The sequence below is a fragment of the Ovis canadensis genome, chromosome 2, assembly GCF_042477335.2.
Source record: "Ovis canadensis isolate MfBH-ARS-UI-01 breed Bighorn chromosome 2, ARS-UI_OviCan_v2, whole genome shotgun sequence".
NCBI lineage: Eukaryota > Metazoa > Chordata > Mammalia > Artiodactyla > Bovidae > Ovis > Ovis canadensis.
Window position 1 is genome coordinate 97,233,908 of NC_091246.1, and position 21,147 is coordinate 97,255,054.

The following is a 21,147-nucleotide window of genomic DNA, read 5'->3' on the forward strand; positions in this document are numbered from 1 at the left end:
GAAGGAGGAAATGGCAACCCACTCCATTTTTCTTGCCTGGAGAATCCCATGGAAAGAGGAGCCTGATGGGCTACAGTCTATGCGGTTGCAAAGAGTCAGACATGACTGAAGCGATTGTAGCCCATAGCACACATATGTTCTAAGACATCACTCCAAGTCTACAAGATATTTTCTCCCATCTGGGATTATACTGATTTTCAATGACCTATTTTAATATTTGTCAATATCAGCTAGTTTGGGATGGTGAGCAATATAATAAGACTTCTGGCTTCAAACAGGTTTTAGGATGAAGAGCCTGGTTAGCATAGAGGGCTTCTTTAAAGAGTTTACAACTGAACTGAGAGTTAAGTCCTGCGAAGTCATTTGCTAGAGAGAGGGAGAGATCTCAAGAATTGAGATTGAAAACGACCTCTTCTGACCTGGTATTTTGTGGACTGCCATAAAAAGATTTGAATTTATCTCAGATGTAATCAAGGGCACACAAGGAGCAAGAATGTTCCAGGCAGAGGGCATAGAATATGCAAAGGGCTTGTGGTGGGAGAATGGATAGTGCCTCTGAGAAATCTAAAGGTAAATAATAGGATAATGAAGCCCACAGACTGAATGAAAGAGGAGGATGAAATGAGGGAGATGAGGATGGAGATGTAGGTAGGGCCAGAGCATACAGAGCCTTAGAGATCATGTTAAGTATATTTGGTATTTATCCTAAGCATAATAAAAATTTATAAAATGGTTCTAAGGGTATGTATGTGTGTGTATGTGTATCCCTGCATCCTGCGTGAATGTGTTGCACATAGAAAAGTTTTGATATGATCAGATTTGCTCTGAAAAGCTTTCACTCCAGCTGAGGCATGGAAATATGGAGGACACGTTGCAAGAGTGTCGGAAAGGATACCCAAAGACTGTTGGGGGAGGGCCCATCAAGGGTATGAAAAAAGGGTGGTTGATTGGTGGCAATGAAGACTGGGATTAGTATATGGAATCCAAGAGATTTTCAGGATGTAATTGAAGATGTGGAAATAGATGCAGTTACCTAAGGAGGGAGTATAGAATGGCGACCGAAGGAGGGAGGTTGAGGCTGAAGGAACAGCAGCATTTTAAGAGTGGAATGGAGGAGGGTACAGCTGTATAGGAGGCTGACGAAAAGATCACAGGGGTCAGAGGAGACTAGGGGAGATTTCTGCCATGGAAGCTGAGGGGGGAAAGCTTTGTCAGTGATGGATTTGATTAATAGTGTTAAATGAAAAATGTCCTTTGGATTTAGTGCCAGAGAGCATTGATTATCCTTCAGTTCAGTTCAGTTCAGTCACTCAGTCGTGTCCAACTCTTTGCAACCCCATGAATCACAGCACACCAGGCCTCCCTGTCCATCACCAACTCCCAGAGTTCACCCAAACTCATGTGCATCGAGTTGGTGATGCCATCCAGCCATCTCATCCTCTGTCGTCCCCTTCTCCTCCTGCCCAGCATCAGGGTCTTTTCCAATGAGTCAACTCTTCGCATCAGGTGGCCAAAGTATTTGAGGTTCAGCCTCAGCATCATTCCTTCCTAATGGGTGTTAGGTGTTCTAATGAACACCCAGAACTGGTCTCCTTTAGGATAGATTAGTTGGATCTCCTTGCAGTCCAAGGGTCTCGCAAGAGTCTTCTTCAGCACCACAGTTCAAAAGCATCAATACTTCGGTGATCAGCTTTCTTCACAGTCCAACTCTCACATCCATACATGAACACTGGAAAAACCATAGCCTTAGCATGAGGTATTTTGGTGGATGGATGCAGGTGGAAGAGAGTGGAAAGTGAAGAGATAGAGCCAAAGGGATATTGGCTATTTCACACTATTTCAGAGATTCTGTGCCAAGGAGAGAAATTAGTTGCCAGAGAAGAATGTGGGTTAGTGGATAGTGTTGCTTTAAAAGGAGACTTTTGTGAGAAATGACACATTTTCTCACAATAGTGAGATAGTATAAATTTGCTGAAATAAACAAGAGATAGAATTCAGAGAAAAAGTGGGCCAGACAGTTCCTCTGTTGTGATAAGAGGGAAGAGAGTTTAGATGTAGGAGTCCTAGGAATCTGATATCAGGAAACCGAGGAATTCCCCTTTGATAGCTTTGAATTTCTGTGAAGTAGGAGTTGTCTGCCGAGAGTGGGGAGCCATGGGGAAAAGACTGGAGATTTAAGAGGAATTTTGAAATTGCTATTAGGGAAAATGAAATACAGAAGTAATCAGTGGAAAAAAGAACCAGAGCAGGACTGCTGGGCAGTGTTGGTGATTATGAATTTATACATCTGAACAAATAGCCTGATGGGTAGATTATAGAGGATGGAGAAGTAAGTTCAAATGAATTCACTCAGGCAGGTGATTCCCAGCCTGAATGGAACAGGTCTTTTGTTAAATAGGTAAGATGTGAATAGCTCATTTTCCAAAAATAGAATAGCATGGCCTGCAGGAAGGGGTGGTGGGGGTGGGGAAGGGGGGTGTGTTGCGGGGGAACCTAAGGAATTCTGCCTACTCTCTCCCTTAAATAGCAATTCACAATGTCCTTCATTGTACTGTGTGTCTTCGAGAAGTCTTAAAAGGATTAAACTTGTTAAATTTTGTTTAAACTAACTCCGCCCGACCCTGAGAGGTCTTCCTAATCAGGCCTCTGCTACTTGTCAGTCTCCTAATCTACTTCCCCCTCTCCATTTCTCCTGAACTATTTACATTTCTTTGAAAGGCCCAATCCTTCTTTCCTCAATTCCTTCCTACAGAGTGTTCTCTTAGCCTGGAACATCCTTTCCTTCACCCACTTTTCATATGACTGTCTCCAGAGTAGAAATCACTTAGGCTGAAGAGCCTTCCTCCATTTGCCCAGGCTTAGTGTCAATTGTGTGGTAGTTTGAGCAATCTTTGGCATTGCCTTTCTTTGGGATTGGAATGAAAACTGACCTTTTCCATCTATTTCTGCGTTATTGACTATGCCAAAGCCTTTGACTGTGTGGATCCCAAGAAACTGTGGAAAATTCTGAAAGAGATGGGAATACCAGACCACCTGACCTGCCTCTTGAGAAATCTATATGCGGGTCAGGAAGCAACAGTTAGAACTGGACATGGAAAAACAGACTGGTTCCAGATAGGAAAAAGAGTACGTCAAGGCTGTATATTGTCACCCTGCTTATTTAACTTCTATGCAGAGTACATCATGAGAAACACTGGGCTGGATGAAGCACAAGCCGGAATCAAGATTGCTGGGAGAAATATCAATAACCTCAGATATGCAGATGACACCACCCTTATGGCAGAAAGTGAAGAGGAACTAAAAAGCTTGATGAAAGTGAAAGTGGAGAGTGAAAAAGGTGGCTTAAAGCTCAACATTCAGAAAACTAAGATCATGGCATCTGGTCCCATCACTTCATGGGAAATAGATGGGGAAACAGTGGAAACCGTGTCAGACTTTATTTTTGGGGGCTCCAAAATCACTGCAGATGGTGACTGCAGCCATGAAATTAAAAGACGCTTACTCCTTGGAAGAAAAGTTATAACCAACTTAGATAGCATATTGAAAAGCAGAGACATTACTCTGCCAACAAAGGTCCATCTAGTCAAGGCTATGGCTTTTCCAGTGGTCACGTATGGATGTAAGAGTTGGACTGTGAAGAAGGCTGAGCGCCAAAGAATTAATGCTTTTGAACTGTGGTGCTGGAGAAGACTCTTGAGCGTCCCTTGGACTGCAAGGAGATCCACCCAGTCCATTCTAAAGGAGATCAGCCCTGGGATTTCTTTGGAAGGAATGATGCTGAAGCTGAAACTCCAGTACTTTGGCCACCTCATGTGAAGAGTTGACTCATTGGAAAAGACTCTGATGCTGGGAGGGATTGAGGGCAGGAAGAGAAGGGGACGACAGAGGATGAGATGGCTGGATGGCATCATGGACTTGATGGACATGAGTCTGAGTGAACTCCGGGAGATGGTGATGGCCAGGGAGGCCTGGCGTGCTGTGATTCATGGGGTTACAAAGAGTCAGACACGACTGAGCGACTGAACTGAACTGAGTGTCAATCATCTGTATTTGTCTGCTCCCCTGTCCTGAGGTCAGACCATCCTAACTCCCTGCTGGCTTGTAGACTCTGCCACTCAACTGTAAGCAGCTTGAAGCAAGGAAGTTTGCCTGCTTTAGTGCTGCTTCCCCAGCACAGCGTTCATTCAGAGTTCCTGCTCTCTCAGTGGCTCGGGAGCCATTAACGAATGGTCCTTCCTTTCACCTTTTTCCAGGAAGGGGAGGGGTACCTGTTTGCCAAAGATGCTAAGTCAGGTGGATCTGGCCCTGGTTGGGAACTGAATCCGCAAGCTCTGGGCTGGTGCTGGAGCCTTATATTTCCAGAGTTAACTTCTGTCCTTGTTTTTCGGCACACAGTTACATATATACGCATGTCCCTATCATGCCTCCCTGAACACACACACACACAATTAGCAGCCTCTCTTTTCTCAGCTTTTACTTTCATTTCCTCCATCTGCCCTAGATTCTGTATGGAGTAACGGTTGTTTTCATACTCCTTGTATTCATCGTGATCTCTTTCCCTCCCTTATAATGTTTTCCAGAGTCATTCCTCTGGGCCTTTTGCCCTTTCATTTTGTCTTTTATTTCTTCTGCTGCTTTCTAGGCTGTTCAAAGCACCTCCCAACAGACTTTCAATAGGAATGTGGAGGCGCGCTTTGGCGGTGCAGATGTTAAACAACGGCAATGTTCAGTGCTTTTTTCCCTGCTCTTTTTACTATAGGGACTAGCTGCAGACTGTGTTCCACTGCTCATTCTTTGTAAAAGTACCGCACAAGCAAAATGTTAATCAATTACAGCAGCAGAACTAATTAAAAGGCATGCATTACACATCTCGTGGACACACTCTTCATTAGCATAGATTCTCAGAATTACACATTTGTGTCAGAGGGAATGAAAGGGAAAAATTAAAAAAAAATAAAAAGGCATATAGAAAACCGGTAACTTTGGTTTTCTTAAAATTTTTGCCACGTGTATCTCCTTGTGGATTCAAAAGTCTCTTTCATTTTTTGTGTGACTTTAAAAGAAGTACACGATGTTCCCTTTTTATATATTTAGAAAAATCCAATGATCCTTAAAATGATAAAGTTAATCCTGCTTTTACCCCTCAGAAGCTTAAATGATACTCAGTGAGTAGGTTTCTAGAAGCAGAAATGTACCTTTAACTTAGTACTTCGTGATATATCCTAATAGGCATTTGATTATGAATATTTCAGTCACTGGCCTCTCATATTTGCAATGCCATTGCCTTCAACTCAGTTCTTGTTCAAGAGCTCTGCTTGGTCAATAGCAAGACAGTCCAAGGGTTGAGGGAAAGGGCAGCTGAGAATTGCCGTAGAGTCCCTCCCAGTTGTTTGACTTCTTTCTAAGGAGGATATGTTAGCTCAGACTTTTTGTAATAGTTTGGACATAAAATACTGGGCCACATATTGTCTGTGCTGAGAGTTCCCCTGTGCATAAGCAGCTCTCATAACTTGCTCTGGGGACGCCTTCACGTGGAAAGCAATCCGACGGTAGAAGTGCTCACATGAGGATGATCAGGCATGTTTTGTCACTGAACCAGGTAATGTAATGGCAGAATTCTGCTTTTAACCATGAGTATTCATATCACTTTTTAGTTTCTTGCCTCCTCCCAAAATTAAGATTCAAGAGCTTGAAATGCTGAGTTGATAAAACTCTTATAAGAGCTTTGCAACTTGTCTCTCTGTGTTTACTCCTGACCCATAGTCTATTCTCCATCTAACATCCAAGTGGTATTTAGGAAATATGAATGGGATCACGTTCTACTGTTGAGTACAACTCTCAGATGCTTCCCATCATCTGGGAGGAAATTCAGTCTTCTCAGTGGCCACCTGGGCCTTCCTTGATTTGGCCGCTTCTCTGATCTCATTTCTTATCCCCATCTGTCTTTTCCACTTTGCTGTAATAACACTGGTGTGCCTGTTCCGTGGACATGTCAAACTCACTTCCTCCTCAGGACCTTTGCACATGCTCAGCCTTTTTTTTTTTTTTTGACAGTCTTATGTCAGATATAAGTATGGCTTGATCAGTCAGTCCCTCAGAAGGGACTTCTCTGACTACCTTTTCTAGAATACAAGATAACACTTATGGCTACCTGGTATTATAGTGTCTGTATTTGAAATGTCTTCTGTCAAAATGGAAGCTCCTTGTGGTTAGGGGTTTTATCTCTCTGACTCAGTGCTTTTAATAGCATAATAGATGAATACCTGGTACATAGCAATCACTGTGCATTTATTGAGTAAATGAGTAAGTGCACTCAAGTGAATACTGGCATTTAGATTTGACCACTTATCAAATTCAAAAGGACCTGTTAGGCACATGTCTGTTAATGCGAGAGCTTGGGAGAAAATTATGTGGGAAAGTGGAAAATATTGTAAAGAGGTGAGGTTGATAGGACAGTAATACAGGATCAGGTGGGATCTGATACTTTATATAAGAAGAGTGACAATATTATAGATGCTCTTATCAAAACCTAAAATGTTCATAAGCATTCAGAGAAAAGAGCCCTCTTGTACCTGTAAGCTGGCACCTCTTTGGTATCACCGTGTATCAAAAACCTCAAAAGTTACATTAATTTTTGACTCAACAATCCCATTTCAGATAATATAGCTTACAAAAAGCTTCTATATGTCTAGTATTGAAGATTCATTAGTATGTCTAGTACTTCTTTCTGCTCATTATTTTTTGTCATTAAAGGAATCTCAAATGTAATTTCCTCATAGAGATGGATACCTAAGAACACCTTTGGAGAATAAAAGTTTTTTTTTTAATTATAAAAAATAAAAGTTATTGGGAAATAAAAAAAAGTAATTAAGGTCATGACTAAAGATTTAGTTCCAAAGACACCCAGTGCAATCATTGATAATAAGAGAAAAAAAATTAGAAACAACTTAAATATACAATGATATGGCATTGGTTAGACAGATTACAATCCAATTAGTGGAATTCTGTGTGGCCATTTAAAATGGAAAGATATTCATAATAAAATGCTAAGTGAAAAAGAAGTTTAGGAAACAATATGTACTCATTAAAATATATATTTATATAGTAAAATTGGTTGATGCTTATGTTGACTTAACCACCTAAATATTACCAGTAGTTATCTCTTCATTTAGAGTGACTGGAAATTTTAAGTTTTCTCCTTTCTATCTGTTTTTTAATGATTCTATAAGGAGCATTTGCTATATGCATATTTGACACACAACAAACCCCACAAAGAATCGATTTATGAGAGTTTCATGCATAGACGTTTGCCTATGAATATGCTTCGCCATGCTGTCACCTATCTGTGGGTTATGCACCCATTTATCTGACATACACTTAGTGAGCACCTACTGTATGCCAAACTCTGTATTAGGCTGCCCCTTCACTTGGGTTTGTTGACTTCATACAACACTTTCCCACCATTGTAAGCATTTCCCTGGAAAAGAGGGGAAGTATTTTTTCCCACACACATTTCTCTCTTTTTGCTTGAAGATATTCCCAAAATGGTTAAGTATCTGTGTTAGCCCAATCCCAAGGCTTTTCATTTTGGATAGCCCACTCTACTTTGACCTGCAATAGTATCTGTTTGAGGTTGTCTCCTGACCATGTCACTGGACTATTTGCTGGGCCCAGCTTCCCAGGACAGAACTGATATACCTACCTTGCCTTCTATCGTATAAGCAGGAGAAAGGCAGGAATAAAAGGCGCCTTGCTGAATGACTTCCACACAGAGAAGTAGCCGAAGGACAAGCAGTGATGTGATGGCTCCTTTTCTAGGTTTCTTACTTAAAGTGAAATCCCTTGAATATTCGCTGACACTGAGTAAGCACTCAATAAATATTTGAGTGATTTACCAAGAGTCCAGATGTCAGTTCATGTGTTTCTAATCTCACTGAAAGCACCCTAGACAAGGGTCCTTTTTTCCTTCTTCCTTTTTATACCAACTTGGGACATGTTAAAATGTGAGGAATTTGGAAAGAGTACTATGTATAAGGGGCTTCCTTGGTGGATCAGTGATAAAGAATCTTCCTGCAGTGCAGGAGACGTGGGTGTGATCCCTGGGTCAGGAAGATCCCCTAGAGAAGGAAATGGCAACCTACTCCAGTATTCTTGCCTGGAGAATCCCAAGGACAGAGGAGTCTGGTGGGCTACAGTCCATGGGGTCACAGTTGGACGTGACTTAATGACTACACAACAGTAATAACTCTGACCCATGGAAGCATGCTTTGACAAAATGACCAAGATGAGAAGGTGCATGAATAGCACATGTTACATAGTAAGATTGCAAAAGCACACACAGACAACCAGCCTGGCCCTGCTTAACATGCAGGCATTTAGTTGGAAACCTAAGTAATAAATTAAGCTTTCTGTGTTAGAATCACTCTCTGTCATTCTGCTTATCTGTCCCTGAATGAGATGAATTTCCATGGTGTGCTCAGATTGCTTTATTTGCCACCTGCAGGCAACCACTGTTAATGATTCTTTTCTCTCCTGGTAGCTGGAAGGGAGTTTTCATCTTCCTGGGGGATATGGTTGGGCCAGAGTCTCCACACAGTGTCCATCTGAATCATTAACCTTTAAAAAGAGTACAGTCTCCACCTCTCTTCTTTCATAATTAGCAGAAATTTCCTCCGTACTTAATACACAATATTCCCAAATTTGGCAAATGTGCTTCATATAACCTCAAGACTTACAGCCTTTCTATTTAAAAAAAAAAGAAAGAAATGAAGGTCTGCAGAAGAGGGACGATCTCTGTAGAGCACATGGGGTTTCCTCTACCTGTGGAGGGCACAGTCTAGTCTTATCTTCTGTTTTATTTCAATCCCAGGAAAATCCCATTCTCATCAAGAAAAATGTGTCAGAAAAAAAGAACCCAGTCTACTCCGTTGTAGGTGGGTTATGTAACCAGTTTCCCAAACCAGCTAAAAGAAGGAGGCTTTATTGGCATGAAGGCGGGAGAGTTGAAGGTGATGCAGAGCAGCAAGCTTTCTCCCTGTGGTGGCTGTGATCCCAGTCATGGGGTGATAACTTCGAAGGAAGAAAAATGCCCCTTTGCCCTTTAAGATAGTCAATAAGCTTTTACAAGCAAGCACCGAAGAATCCACACTGTCTTCTCATTTAGTTTTTAATTAATACCCAATTACAGTCGTATTTTCAGAGCTTCCCTAGTTAGATCTCCATTAGCAGTGAGAGAGTACATCTGGATGGATATTATTGTGAAGAACACCAGGGGACTGAGTAGGAGATTCAGAGCTGCTGCAGGGGGCGGGGGCAGGTGGGGCTCACACTAAAAAAAGGAGTCTCAACTGAATGGTGCATGTAGAACAGCAGTAAACGGAAGCCGCCTTATGAAATGATTATAAGGTTTTGTTCTACGTAGGAGAGTTTCAGAGTTTCAGAGTAGCATGGCAGAGTAGAAACAGGATGTTGAAATTAGACAGCGTTGGGTAGAAATGCTAGAAAATGAGGAAAACTAGTGGTTGCCGGTTGGGAGAGGGAAGAAGGAGATGGGGCGAGATAGAGTATGGGATTAAGAGACAGGTTACTCTGTATAAAATAGATAAACAACAAGGATATATTGAACAGCACAGGAAAATCTACTCATTGTTTTGTAATAACTGTAAATGGAGTATAATCTCTAAAAAGGTTGAAGCACTATGTTGTACACCTGAAACTAGTGAATATTATAAATCAACTATACTTTGATTAAAAAAATAGATAGTGCCCACCACTTCCAGGGTTTCTGGGAAGATTAATGAGCTTGTTTTTACAAAGATCCAGGTACACGGTAGGTACCTAGTAATTGGTAGCCATTAGTGCCTCTTATTTGTGTCTATAAATTTCAGAGGATCATATAGACTGGGCTGAGCAAATTTTTTTTTTTTTAAGAAGAAGAATGTGAACTTATAAGGATATTTTTAAGTGATCATTCCCACCATGATCACTACATAGGGTTTTCTCAGGCACTTTTCTGGCATCCTGAATGAGGGAGGAGGCAGCTTATTTCTCCTTCCAGAGCTTTTTGGTTGGCATTTCACCAGAGGTCTGGAGAGCTGAATGGAGAGATGGAGCAGGAAGAGGAGCAGGGTCAGGCATGGACTGGGGTGGTGGCAGCAAGACCTTTGCACTCTAAAGCCGAGTTTACTGTTTAAAGAAGACTAAAAAGAATGGTAAAAATTGTACTGTAATAAGGACTGTGATTACCTTTGAAAGATAGGAGGATAAAGGATTTTTCTCCCTGACTTCTCAATACTTTCTACATTTTCTCGTAATTTTTATTGGTGTATAGTTGCTTTACAATGCTGTGTTAGTTGCTGCTGTACAGCAAAGTAAATCAACCACACATAAACATATATCCCCTCCTTTTTGGATTTCCTTCCCATTTAGGTCATCACAGAGCATTGAGTTACAGTCCTCTGTGCGATACATTTTTTTTTTATAATGAGTCAGCATATTTTAATAGTACTTTTATAACTAGAAAAACGAAGCTAGAACAACCCCTTATTAATTACTTCATTGTCCTATGTCTCATTTTGGATGCTTCAAAGAGTGATGTTTGAGGCACTTAGCTGACTCATGGTCCGATGTACACTAATAGGACATGAGGAGTTTAGAAATTCAAATCCTAGCTTCAGAAATCGGTACAGCCCCAGTAGGCTAGGACCCTAGACTCCTTTAGAGCTTATAAAAGGCAAGGACAGAGTGTCCTCTATAAAATAAGCTGTTTTTTTTTAAATACACCTCTAATTTTAGAAAAAGAAAAGTTGTTTTACTTGAGGACTCTGACTCTTTTTCCCTTGTCCCTCCCTGATTTCTGGAGCATTTTGTTCCAATGTGGGTCAAAGTCTTACGGCCTGTCCTCTGATACTGAATTTTGGTTCTCTGGGAACCTCAGTGAAAATGAATAACTTGGGACAAGTGCTGGCTTATCACACTGAGCCTTGCACCCTAGTTTCTGTACTATTGGCAAACCTAGGAGAAATAGCTACAAGGAAGCTTGTGGGCAGGTTGAGTGAGTTTTAATTTAGGCAGTTATCTTCTTCAGACAGATGGTTTGGGGCTCCTTAGGCTAGCAAATGGCCCTAGCAAACGCTGTGGTGCTTGTTTAGACAAAAACACTTTGATTGACATTTCTGCACCAAAATAACTATGGAGAACAAGCCAATAGCCTGTCACTTAGCCAATATGGGTAAGCCATGAAAATGGGACAGCTGACCTGGAATGTGAGCACATTTTGGATCATGAAGGAATATCATCTTATCTTTCTCTTTAGTGGATGGGGAGAAGGGCAGAGTCAAAAGAGAACTTGAAATGTTTGAGAGGAACATCAGATAAAGGATGGCTGTTCTAGAAATCGGTTCAGTTCAGTCATTCAGTCATGTCCGGCTCTTCGTGACCCCATGAACTGCAGAATGCTAGGCCTCCTTGTCCATCACCAACTCCTAGAGTTTACCCAAACTCATGTCCATTGAGTCGGTGATGTCATCCAACCATCTCATCTTCTGTCGTCCCCTTCTTCTCCTGCCTTCAATCTTTCCCAACATCAGGGTCTTTTCAAATGAGTCAGCTCTTCGCATCAGGTGGCCAAAGGATTGGAGTTTCAGCTTTAACATCAGTCCTTCCAATGAATATCCAGGACTGATTTCCTTTAGGATGGACTGGTTGGATCTCCTTCCAGTCCCAGGGACTCTCAAGAGTCTTCTCCAACACCACAGTTCAAAAGAATCAATTCTTTGGTGCTCAGCTTTCTTTATAGTCCAGCTCTCACATCCATACATGACCACAGGAAAAACCATAGCCTTAACTAGACAGACCTTTGTTGACAAAGTAATGTCTCTGCTTTTTAATATGCTGTCTAGGTTGGTCATAACTTTCCTTCCAAGGAGTAAGCATCTTTTATTTCATGGCTGCAATCACCATCTGCAGTGATTTTGGAGTCCAGAAAAATAAAGTCCGCTACTGTTTCCACTGTTTGCCCATCTATTTCCCATGAAGTGATGAGACCGGATGCCGTGATCTTAGTTTTCTGAATGTTGAGTTTTAAGCCAACTTTTTCACTCTCCTCTTTTCACTTTCATCACGAGGCTCTTTAGTTTTAGAAAGGAGTATGTTAAATAATGATATTGCATAAGAGAGAAAGAAATTTAAGAGGTTAAGATTTTTGCAGATGTAACTCTGCAGATGTGTTGTGAAAAAAGAGAAGACACAGCTCTTTAAGAACTTTGGTTTAACAGAATGAAAAGTCATGTGTCATTGCAGAAAATGAATGACAACTAGGCCAGAGTCTTGAAGAGTCAAGGTGCAGTAAAGTAAGGGAAAACAAGGAGAGGGATTTTGTAGTTGTTGAAATCCTTTTTCATTTTTTATATTGACTTCTCTAACTTATCTTCCTACTATTGTTACCAAACCATGTTCATTTGCCTCATGCACAGCAAGTCAAAACTTCAAGACTCCAAGATTCACAGCAAAGAAAGGGCTTATATCCCCTCAGATCCACCTCCCTAAAGGTGAGGGGCTTGGGATATTTATGGAATAAAGAAATAGGATGGTCTTGGGAGTAGAGAGAGGTGATGGAAAGTAGGGAAAAACCAAGGTAATCTATGTTCTGTGCAGTATCTGAGTTGCATGAATTTTCATGGGATGTATGTTTAAAATGGAGATGCTTAGCATGATCTGAAGGTGGAGTTTTTGGCTCTCTGATGTCAAAAGGTCATTCCTTGGACACCTGCACAGGTCCAGTTTTGAGGTCAGTCATCCCAACGCGTCTTAGCCAGTTAAAGCAGACACAGCTAACTCTAAGTTCCTGAAAACAATTCAGACAAACATTTTATTATTTGGACTAGGTGAAGGTTGTAGGGTAGACAGTTGACAACAAAATAACTAAGGCAAGCCTGCTCCATCAAGGTGCACTGCAAGCATATGGGTTTTTAACAAGCTGGAAGACTAGCTCAGGAATTTGTTAGTCACCAGTTTCTGTCAACCCTATGGTGCACCGTTTCAGGACAGGCCATGGTTTCAGTATTATATACTGTCTCTCATGCTCGTGGTAAATAAAGGTGATGGAACACTTGATTAATGTGCAAAAAGCAATCGCTATGGATAGAATTGGACTTCCCACATGGCTCAGTGGTAAAGAACTCACCTGCTAATGTAGGAGACACTGGAGATGCAGAATCCTAGGGTTGAGAAGATCCCCTGGAGAAGGAACTGGCAACCCACTCCAGTGTCCTTGCCTGGAGAATCCCATGGACAGAGGAGTCTGGTGGGCTAGTCCATGAGGGTCGCAGAAGAATCAGACACAACAACTAAGCATGCATGTATACACGCATGGACAGAGTTATGTCTCCCCTCCCCCAATTCATATGTTGAAGCTTTAACCCCCAATGTGATTGTATTTGTAGATAGGGCTTTTAGACAGAAATTAAGGTTAAATAAGGTTATAAGAGAGGGGTGCTAATTAGATAGGGTTGGTGGGCCTAATAAGAGGAGACAGAGAAAGAGATATCTCCCTCTCTGTATGTGTGTGTACATGGAGAGGCCATGTACGGACACAGTGAGAAAGCAGGTGCCTGTAACCCAAGGAGAGTGCTCTCATCAGAGACAGACCCTGTGGCACCTTGATCTTGGACTTCCCAGCCTCCAGAACAGTGAGAAATACATTTCTGTTGTTTAACTCACCCAGTTCATGGTATTTTGTTATGGTGTTTGTGCTTGCTAAGTGACTTCATTCAGGTGTGACTCTGCGACCCCATGGACAATCTCCTCTGTCCATAGGATTCTCCAGGAAGGAATACTTGAGTGGGTTGTCATTTCCTCTTCCAGGGGATTTTCCTGACCCAGGGGTTGAACCTGAGTCTCTTGAGGCTCCTACGTTGCGGGCAGATTATTTGCCATTGAGCCCCTTTGTTATGGAAGTCCAAACTAAGACATAACGATGTTTTTGCTTTGTTTGGTACAGTTTTTCTAAATTACTATAGCAAGATCTTGGCTCAGGAATACTTCAAAAGCCAAGTTTAATTGTTTTCATCTCATTTCTTAAAATTTCAACAACTGACAGAGATAGTATCTCATGGCTATTTCTCATCACTAGCAGTGACAATTTTTTGCTGAAAAGAAAAGAGGTCATATTACTATACTGCTTGGAAAGCCTATTTATTCACACCCACCTGTCTTAAGTGATTCTGTGGTTGGCCTTGAATGTAGGTCCCTCCGAACAGGTTCATCTAGATTTTTTTTCAATTGTAAATCTTGAACAATTTTATTTTACTGTTTCCCAAGTAGATATTTAATAATTGAGCTATAGTAATGAATGTAGGAAAAGGCTGAGTTTCTATTATAATTATAGTTATGATTCAAATATGATTAGTAATGCAATACTATTATGAAATATTAAAAGGATGTGGAGAAGAATAAATGGTATTTTAGAACATTCAAAAGCCAAATACATTTTTTAGGAAAAGTATTTTATTTTTGTGTCTCAACAGATGAAATTCATAACCTTGTTTTCTGATAAGACAATTCAAACATACAAATCAATTACAACAATGTGCTTATCAGCTCTCCCCTCCCACCCTTGTATTTTAAAGCAACTGACAATTTTGAAGGACACCAAGACAGTAGGGCTTAGCTAAACAATATGGCAATTAAAATTGACCCTCTTAAGAAAATAATCACAATGGTTGTTGAAAAGAATTGTCCTTTGAGCAAAACAGATGGCATGAAAAGAATCATGAAACAAGGATTATAGCTTGCCTTCCAACAAAAGGAAGAAGGGGATGTTTGTGAAAACAATGGTACAGAAAGCTGGGGAGTCAGACTGAAAACAACAGAAAACCCTAGGCAATAGATTGCGCCGATGAAATGCATCCCCTTGAAGATAGCCATTCAAACTCTTGTTTCATATTAGAATAACTACCCCACCCCCAGCACCTGGAAGTGAATCATTGCATAACCTTTTGTCAAAACTAGTTTAATCATTTTTTCCAAGCTAAAATCTCTCAAAGAGAGGGGAATTTGTGATGGATCTCCTAGACATCATATATTAGAGATAAACCAAGCCAATTGATGGTCAATGCCATTTTAGATTCTAATTATAGAGGGAGCTGACCTAGGCCTCCCGGGGGAGAAGGGGTCATACACAGTGAGTTCATCTAGCCACCGTAAATCCTGTAGCCCCTTTGTGTTAGGGCCCCAGTTCTCCACACCATCCCCTCATGCTTTCACGGTAAACCTCACAGCACCCTTGTGAGGTAGGTAGTATTATGGTCATTTCTAGAGATGGGGATGCAGAGATGCTAAGTATATTGCCCATTGAGAAGCATGAACCCAGTGACAGAGCCCTTAGAACTCTTACTCCAAATCCTTGTCTTTTTAGAACTTAACTACACGGACTCCCTGAGAGTGGATCATTAAAGCGGGTAGGTCCTTAAAGCCAGATTAGTACCTGGCCATTTGGACACTAAGGCCCATCTCTAAACTACATGATTTGAATGGTAGAATGAGAAATCGGTTATGGTCAATGTGGAAGCCAAAGAAGTTAATATGGAGAAATGCAGGATTAAAGTTGGGGCTGCAATTGATAGCAATTTTATTTATTGATGTGCTGTGAAGTTAGTATGATAGTGGCTACTCAGTTGGTGTTAAATGATTAAATTGATGAATGAGTAAATGAGTGAATGAATGGAGATTGTGCTTGTGTAGGTGGAAAATTAAATCTTGTACACATTTTAAAACTAGAACTGGAGAAATCTGATTTCCAATTTCTAATCAAGAATGAGAAGAAAAGAGTTAAGTAGATTCCTAAATTTCCTGTGGGCATCTATTAGAGCTAATACTGGCAGCATTTCAAAGGATATAGATACACAGACATTTAAAATAACTGTTAATATATAATCTGTGTACTTACTGGTTTCAAATCCAAACTGTAATGATCACTATTAGAGGCACTGCCTCATACATAAACATCATCCATTCACCTTCAAAAGAAAATTCCCTTATGTATACCTATTTTCTCATTGTCATTTATTTGAAAAACTTGTGTTCTCCAGTTCTTATCAAATCCTGTTTTGAAAATACATTGAACTGAAAACAATGAACTACTTCTCTCTTGAACTCACCAGCCAGGGAACACTTTTCAGTTACTTTCCATTTGTGTAAACCCATTAAAAAAATTTTTTTTATTCCTGAAGATTCAGAAAACAGCTGCCATGTATCAAAACCAGCCCTGTGTTAAAACCAGCAATTTTTCTTTTTTTAATTGTCGTGCCATAGAAGGCTCTTGAGACCATTGAAGTAGAGGCAACTGGATTCTCCAAATGTCGCTAAAATAGAAGAGCTTATGTAGATCAAGATGGTAGAGTTGACTTGGTAATCTCTTTGCATTCACATTTGTTCTCTGTTTAGTAAATTAATTCCCAGTAGGATGTTTATACTGATGGTAATACACAGTGAGGCCTAAAGCAGCTCTGAACACCATGGTATAGATTTGTGTGTTTTAAAAAGTGATTAACTTCCACAAGAGCACTGAATGTATATAATGTGCTGTGCTTGGTCACTCTGTCCTGTCTGACTCTTTGTGACCCCACAGACTGTAGCCCACCAGGCTCCTCTGTCCATGGGGATTCTCCAGGCAAGAATACTGGAGTGGGTTGCCATGCCCTTCTCCATGAGACCTTCCCAACCCAAGGATCAAAGCCAGCTCTCCTGCATTGCAGGCAGATTCTGTACCACCTGAGCCACCAGGAAAGCCCAAGAAAATTGGAGTGGGTAGCCTCTCCCTTCTCCAGGGGATCTTCCCCACCTAGGGATTGAACTGGGGTCTTTGTAATCTTTCAGACTTTCAAACATCCAGCTAATAGCCCATGAGTAAAAGAATACTGTTGGAGAAGGAAATGACAACCCATTCCAGGGTTCTTGACTGAGAAATTCCATGGACAAAGGAGCCTGGCAGGCTCCAGTCCATGGGGATGCAAAGAGTCAGACAAGACTTAGTGACTGAGCAAAAGAATACTGTAGATTCAAGGTAGTGAATTGCCTCTCTGTGCTATGGCACCAGCAGGCTTGATTTCTTGTGCTTAAGAATAATATGAGGAGCAATGCTGTGGATAGAGAAGGCTCATATAAATGAGGAGTATCTGGTAAATGAATTGATCTCCCAATGTGACAGCAAACAAAATTATTCAATATATGACTAACTTCCATAATCATATATAAGATTTAGGTCTTTCAAGCAAAGAGATAACCTATGTAATAGTATGCTGTTTTTCATAGAGACTTTCCTTGGATTTTCTTCTTACAGACCCCTGTCTTCTTAGTGATTGGATTCTGTTTTTAATTTTTCTTATTAGAGGCAAACAGAATCATGGGAATTCTCAGATAACCCATATATTTTCCATCTACCTTTTCTTTTCCTTTGTCTTTCTCCAGCTGGTTCTTAGTATGTGTGGTTCTTAGTATGTGTGTGTGTATCTGGCATTAAATGACATGTACTATATAGAGAGACTTACTGACATGTTCTAATATTCTGAATTACACAGTTCAGAGTATTATGGAATGATACAATGCCTGTATAGCTATAACAAGGGATTTCCTTCTGAATCCATTTTTTTTTTTATAGAGGATCATAGTTTTTGCATTTAGGTGTTTATAAGAGTTAATGAAAGGCACGGGAGTGAGGAGCCCTACAAGCCAGCATTTTCAATTTTTCCACCCATCAGTGGCAGAATTCCCAGGTGAATTTCCACTCAGGAATCCCATTAAGGTGTTTCAGTTTTCTCCTTGACTTGGTCTTATTCCACATTAATCTTCACATCTTGTGTTTTAGGTCTGACAATGAGGTGATTATGAAGAGAATATTGAGTTCTACAATATACTTATCTGCCTTAATGGGAGTATCTAGGAACTCTTAACTCTTATTTTGACTGTATCAAATGACACCTGGAATCACGTGGAGTGATATACTCATAACCAAGGAGAATGAGAGGGAGAAGAAGTCCAGCAACTCCCATCCCAACTCACAACTCTGATTGGCTTCTAAATGTATGAAGCAACATATGGCCAGAATGTCTTTATAAGGATAGAGCCAGAAGCCAGGCTGCTGAGTTGAGTATGCTGCTAAGTTGCTGCAGTCATGTCTGACTCTGTGTGACCCCATAGACGGCAGCCCACCAGGCTCCCCTGTCCCTTGGATTCTCCAGGAGTGGGTTGCCATTTCCTTCTCCAATGCATAAAAGTGAAAAGTGAATGTGAAGTCGCTCATTCGTGTCCAACTCTTTGCGACCCCATGGACTGCAGCCTTCCAGGCTCCTCCGTCCATGGGATTTTCCAGGCAAGAGTACTGGAGTGGGGTGCCATCACCTTCTCTGGAGTTGAGTATATTTAGTTTCTTATTTAAAATTTTGACTCCATTATATTGTCTTCTTCCCTCTTATCCTTGTTTAAGAAAAAGTCCTGAAGTATTAGGGCTATCTTCTTCCTGATCAGGGAGTTTATTGGACAACCTAACTTGTGATGTATTAGTTGACAGAGATGTATTCCTAACTATTCATGGAAACTTTTTTGTTTTGGTCATGCTAGTTTAGTGGTATACAATGAAAGCCCACTTTCATTCAGGTGACACATAGCTTTGGCAATACCAAAAAAAAAAAAATCTTCAGGAGAAGGAAACCCCTTTCTGGTGGTAAGCTCTTCATCCTATAATTAAAGAATAGCAAGGAGGCCTTTTCTGCATTTCTTACTAGCAGCTTCAGAATGAGAGTGCATTCTGCTGCCTAGCAGTGATCTTGGGCTTTTTGGTCATTTATCAGTATGGCTTCCAGGTCACATCCTTGCCAGCTCTCTGCTTCCTCCACTCACTCCCTCTTCACTGGAAGACATCTAGCATGAGCTCTAGGGGTGAAGATGAAAACACAGGATGACAGCTACCTGAGCATACCTCCCCAAAGCCTGTTCCCTTAAGCACCAAAAGTAAGGAGAGAACACCTTTGCTCTCAGAAGAAAGATTGCATGAGGGTAGTTTTTACATGGTTAGTTCTTTTCCGCTTTTACGTTAGACAGGCTTCTTTCCTTTGTTGTCAACATGCCTGAAGACAAAAGACTTCTCTGTTTTAATTTTTTGTGCCTTCCTATCTTACATGATGTCTCAATCATAGATAGTTGGCTGAGTGAAAGCTGACTCATAGATGATCATGTTGTGTGTTTGGCTTGCTGGAGGCTACAGTACTTGTTCAAATATATTTCATGCCTAAAGTCACGGCCATTACTTGCTTCTGTAACCAACTGTAATGGATGGGATGATTCTGCAAGTGGTGCAGGATTTATCTTCAGTAAAGTAGAGTATCTTTCTAGTATAAGAAAGTGAAAGTCGCTCAGTCATGTCTGACTCTTTGCGACCTCATGGACTATGCAGCCCATGGAATTCTCCAGGCCAGAATACTGGAGTGTGTAGCCTTTCCCTTCTCCAGGGGATCTTCCCAACCCAGGGATCAAACTCGGGTCTCTTGCATTGCAAGCAGATTCCTCACCAGCTGAGCCAGCAGGGAAGCCCTCTAGTATGCACGGTATGACCTAAATTTGGATTTTCAGCAGGTCCAATCATGGCTCCTTGGACATTTTGCTTATGAAGAATCTGAAAGCCTGGCCTCTGATTCCTCTCTGAGTGGTTTCCTTTCATCACAGCAGTAGATTGATTCCCCTGGGCCTAGTGCTTCTCTGACTGGAGTTATTTATAGATTATCTGGTCTAATCACAATGTTAAAGATATTTAAGCAAGCTTATGTTCCTCATGAGCAAGGCTCATATAACCGACCTCTCTCAATAGGGAGTATTTTCTGATAGATGACTCTAATAGTTTTTTATTACATTTCATTTTTTCCCCTTAATAATAGCCAAATGGTTTTAACTGAGATATCATATGCTTAAGCCCTTTACATTAGTAAAGAAAACATGTGTTCTTATTTTACATGTTAATAAAATAAGTTAACTTGTTTTTACAAGTTAAAAACAAAACATGCCCACAATAAGTCAATAATAATTATCAGTGATACACAAATATAAATCAAGGTACTTTTGTCATTAGCACTATTTTTTTTTTGAGAATAAAAACAAGCTATCAGGCATTAAAGAAAAAAAGAAGTTTTAAAGGTTGTTGGTTAGTAACTTCCAATCATGGGATATTCCCAGAATAAGACTTTGATAAGACATTAAAGAAACACACACATACACTTTGTTTCTCTTTTTCTCCTGCTCAAGCTTATCAGCTTTTAAAACAGTCACATTTTATTTAAACACTTAAAAAAATCAAATCACCCTCCCCCTCATATTTATATATGTATATATAAACAATAGCATTTAAATTAATTATCTGGGACATTTCATACCATAAGGAAAAGGATAAAATATAAGACAACTGACTTGTGTATCAAAGCAACACCCGTGTGTGTGGTACACTTGATTTTATAACTAGGGAGGAAAAGAGCATGGTTCCTTCCAAACAGCCTCTAAAGAGTTTGTTCATGACTTAAGTGTCTGTCTCTTGCCATCACACAGGTATGTCTGACTCAGTGTGTTGCTGGACACACATTGTGGTAAAGATCGAATTTTTTTTTTTTGAAAGTCTGATTTACTCTCCTGCATAATCATTGTTTGTTGATTACACTGTGATACAGTATTGATTTCATGGTAGTGGGGATTAAATATATTTAAGCAATTTAGAATAGGAGGTTTGCAAGGAAATGAAGAAAGCTAACACGGCAACTGAATTTCTGGGGTGATTTTGGGGCATTTTCTGTTTTGTCCTTGTAGGATAGATACATCTTTGACTCTGACCCATTTGTAGGATGGAAAGTTATCTTTCGAACTTTATTGGAATTAATACAGTTAACCAATTTAGGAGAATGTACAATTGCATTTTTGTTGTCTTCTAATGGCTATTTTGCATATTAAAGGTAAAGCCTTCCTTAAAATATGCAGTACTCTCTTGATTATGCCAGCTCTTTGCTCATTCTGCTAAGGCTATAAATAAAGCTGCTATTTAAGGCTGGCATTATATCAACCCACCTGCTTCTGAAAGAGAGAGAGAAAAAAAAATCAGAATCATTCAACTTGCAG